The sequence below is a fragment of the Hipposideros armiger genome, unplaced genomic scaffold (genome assembly GCF_001890085.2).
Source record: "Hipposideros armiger isolate ML-2016 unplaced genomic scaffold, ASM189008v1 scaffold_188, whole genome shotgun sequence".
Lineage (NCBI taxonomy): Eukaryota > Metazoa > Chordata > Mammalia > Chiroptera > Hipposideridae > Hipposideros > Hipposideros armiger.
The window spans coordinates 333,251-337,744 of record NW_017731538.1 but is presented as its reverse complement, the minus strand read 5'-3'; the positions used below and the strand labels follow the sequence as shown (position 1 = coordinate 337,744).

General features: G+C 44.5%; 1 protein-coding gene across 1 annotated transcript in view; it reads left to right on the top strand.

Annotated features, from left to right (window-relative positions):
• The window catches only part of DKK3 (dickkopf Wnt signaling pathway inhibitor 3), a 51,172-nt gene that overhangs the window by 21,771 nt on the left and 24,907 nt on the right, over positions 1-4,494 (top strand). The window lies entirely within an intron of this gene.

Below are 4,494 nucleotides of genomic sequence, written 5' to 3'. Positions count from 1 at the left end.
GTCTGTGGCTGTCCACTGCTACCAGGACCTGGGGATCCTTCCAGACCAGCCTGGAAAACATTCACCATGGAGGCCTTTGCATCCTGGCTGTAAGGTATGTGGCCCATGACCTTCCTTGATCTTTGGCATCGTTCTGAAAAACTCACAAAGCTCGCCAGTCCATTTTGTTTGGTTTTTTAAATAACATCAAAGACCACAATGTTCCCTCGTTTGGTCACTATGACTCAGAAAGTGACCAGATTAACCACCTCCTCTCCAAAGCTGCCTATTTCTCATTTTCAGGATTAATCCTGGTAACAGTTCAGATCAACCTGTCAGTGCTGTGATGTGATTGAGTGTTCAATAATAATTAATGACCATAATGACAATAATAATAATAGATGATGATGAAGGTAAGAACCATTTATGGGGCCCTTGCTGTGTGCCAGGCATTGTGCTTGGGATCTGATCAGCTTCCTTGCCCTCACATTATCCACATGACAACTGTACAAAGGAGATACCCCATTGACCCATTTTATAAGTGAAATAACTGAGGCTCAGAGAAGGCATACAGCACAGCTAGGTGGCAGAGCCTGTACTAGAAGAAAAAACAAAGCAAATCATTTAGGTCTTATCGATTCCAAAACTTCTAAAACCCATGTTCTTAATGGAACATTTTTAAAAATTGTGACTGAATATATAGAGGGTGCCAAAAAAAACGTATACACATTTTAAGAAAGGAAAAAACTATTAAAATTGTAATACTCAATATATACTGATAACAAAAGATGAATATGTCATGTGTATACATTTTTTTGGCACCCCTGGTATATAACATAAAATTTACGATCTCAACCATTTTAAGCATATAGTTCAGTAGTAGGTACATTCACAACCAATCTCTTTTCATCTTGCAGAACTAAAACACTACACCCATTAAACAGTAACTCCCTACTCCCTCTCCCCTGCACCCCCCTCCACCCCTGGAAACTACCTTCCTACTTTCTGTCCTTATGAATTTGCCTATTCTAAGTACCTCATATAAATGGAATCATACAGTGTTTGTCTTTTTGTGACTGGCTTTTTTTACTTTGCATAATCTCCTTGAGGTTGATCCGTGTTGTAGCATGTGTCAGAATTTCTTTCCTTTTTAAGGCTGAACAATATTCCATTGTACGTGTATACATAATACCACATTATGTTTCCATCCATCCATCGATGGACAGTTGGGTTGTTTCCACCTATTGGCTACTGTGAATAATATTGCTATGAACATGCATGTACAAATATCTCTTTGAGTCCCAGACTTCAATTCTTTCGGGTATATACCCAGAAATTGAATTGCTGGATCATATCGTAATTCTATTTTTAATTTTTTGAGAAAAGGCCATACTGTTTTTCACAGTGGCTGCACCATTGTGCATACCTATCAGTGGAGCATAAGGTGGGACATTTTTTTACCTCTTAGTTTCCATGATTGTAGGAACTAGGGAACTTAAGGGCCCGGATATGAACTGGAAGGCTGTACAAAAGTCCCCGAGCTCCGCTGCGTTCGGCAAAGCAGGGCCTTCAAAGCAGGGCCTTCTCCGCCGGTCCCAGCGGTTGCCTCTGCACCAACCAGAGGTTCTCACTGATACCCTAGCCTCTAGCCAATGTGCTGAAAACTGCTCCAGGCTGGGTGTACACAGGCTCCAGCTGCATCTTGGAGATTCATCTCTAGGATCCAACAATGTGATCGTTTTTTGACCATTAGGAATCTATGCCCCCCTACCCCCTCCTTTATGAGATCCCCCCCACCATGGTTTCCTAGAAGAATTCCACAGGCTCTAGGAGCACCCCACTTCCCTGACAGGGCTCTGCAGACTCCAGGGAGCTCAGGTGGGGGCTCTGGCCCCAGGAAGAGGGTTTCGTGGTGGTGGTAGTGGGTTTTTAATTCCCACCAGTGGTGTGGATGGCTGCCTGGGAGGAGGGCCAGAAGATGGTGCCAGTAGAGGCCTTTGTCATTCTCCTCTTCTGGGGTCAAAGTCAGAGTCAATGGAAGGGAACTAGATCAGGATGGATGTTCAGGATGCAGAGAGACATGTTTAATGCTCTCAGGGAATTTACAGTCTTACCCCAAATCTGATGAGCTGAGCTGATCTCCTAAATCAGGAAGGAACTTCTACTCTTGGTCTCATCCCCAGCAGATGGTAGGAAAAATGATGGCTGGGGATTGAGTCATCTAAGTGTTTGCCTAGATCTCATCATTCTGTCTAGACCTGCTGTCAGTTCCATTTTTCACCTATAACTCCTGGAAGAGAAAGAATAAATAAGGCATCTAGGTAAGTTTTAGAGAGCACAGTGCAGTGGGATTCAGAGTCCAAAATGTCATAGTTTAGAATCCCTGCTCTTTGGGCAACGTCCCTCGGTGCTCTGAGCCTTGGTTCCTGCTCTATGAAAGGACCATGAGTGACTTCCCCAAAGCAAGTGTTTTAGGAGTGACAGTATATGGAAAGTACCTGACACTTAATCGATGCTCAATAAATATAAATTCTCTTTTCTGACCTAATTTCCTGGATCCTTGAGAGCAGGAAGCAGTAATTTACTGAATATGAATGTGATAAATCAGTAAGTATGTTTATTTTGTTGTAACATCACCATTGCTTGAAACATAGTAACTGGGAAAGTTTCTCAGGTGATGGTGGCTACACTGCTAGGCCAAACATGCAGCCAAACATGAAAACGCCGCTGTGTGTGAAGACAGGCCTCCTGCCACAGATAAAGAAAAGCAGTATTTCACTGAGGCATAGAATTATAAATAGCAGCATTCACAGGGTCCTTTGATCTCCTGTAGACCAAGGATGAGAACATGTCGCACTTACAATGCCATCCCCTCACCGCCATGCTTTGGAGAGGGGGTGGTTAATCTGGTCACTTTCTGAGTCATAGTGACCAAACGAGGGAATATTGTGGTCTTTGATGTTATTTAAAAAACCAAACAAAATGGACTGGCGAGCTTTGTGAGTTTTTCAGAACGATGCCAAAGATCAAGGAAGGTCAGGGCCACATACCTTACAGCCAGGATGCAAAGGCCTCCATGGTAAATGTTGTCTAGGCTGGTCTAGATGGTTGAATGGAAGAACTGGAATATGAACACAGATATAAATTTTGGCCTTTTCAATAAAAAGATTTATTTCTGATAGAAAAAGTCATGGAAATTTACAGCCATAATTCTGGGTGGTTTTTGAAGAGGTTATCATGAACCTTCCATCACCTCGTTACATCCCTATCATTTACATCAAGAGTCATTAAACACCTATGGCCCCAAACGCCCCAGATGAAAAGCCAATAAACCCAGGGATCTTTCCCCTCCAGGGATGGCAGAGCCCCTTAGGTTCTCTGGGAGAGGATATCAGAAGAGGGTAGTTAGGAAACTGTGGAATCTCTCACTCACTTTCTTTTGCTCTTGCCAGTGATCGGGTCTGAGACCTGCTGCCACTGAAGAGGGGTATTCTAAGTAGGTAGCACATGTCCATATCTGAAAAAGTTGGCCACTGGAGCATTTCAATGATGTGATGTGGAAAATACAGCCACAGGGAAATAGTGTGAATTTTCCATAGCCTCATAATTCAGGGCCTCCCTGAAAAGGAAGCAGGTACAAAAGGCAAAGAGAGCCTACTGCCTCGTAAGTAGTGGTCAGGATGGAAAAGATCCTGGCTGAAAGATGGAAGGAGGCCTGTGCCCCAGGCCGTTGGGTCCACCGGGGCCTCAAGGTGGGCAGAGGCCAGTAGATTCCTTCCTTCTGAATCCCTGGGAGCAGCAGGACTTGGGCTCAGCCCCACATGTACAAGTTTCCCACCCAGCACCCTTTTGCTTTTTCAGTGCTTCCAGGATCCTGCTTTTCCCAGTGATGTCTCCCGGAACCTCCTTCCCCAGGGAGAACACACACCCTGTAGCAGAAAGGCCAAATCAAAGGCATATAGTCACACTCAGTGCCTGCCTTGGCAGAGCCGCTCCCCTCCTCCGCCTGACAGCTTTGCTAGGATTTGGAGAGTGACAGAAAGGAAAGAGAACTAATATTTATTGAGCACCTACTATGTGCCAGGTAATGTGTGACCGGTCGTTCCATACTCCATTTGGAGTGTATGCTCTTTTCCTTAATCTTACCACACCCACCTAAAATAGGGGTGACTACCCTTGCTTTAAATAAAAGAAAGCACAGACTGACTTGCCAAGGTCATACAGCTAGTCCGTGGCAGAGCTGGAATTTGGAAATAAGTCTGACTCCAAAGCCTACTCCCGCTGTGTAACCCTACCTTCCCAAAGGGCCACGTGGGCAAGTCAGTAACAGTCATTGAACATCTGGCACATGCCATGGTATTTGGACATACTCATTACCCTTAATCTTCCTGGCAATATCGTTGGTTGGGTTTGATCATTCCCATTTTACAGATGAGGAAACTGAGGCCCAGTAATGTTAAATGATTTACCCAGGCTTGCCCAGTAAGGAGCACTGAGGAAGGAAGCTGCTGACTT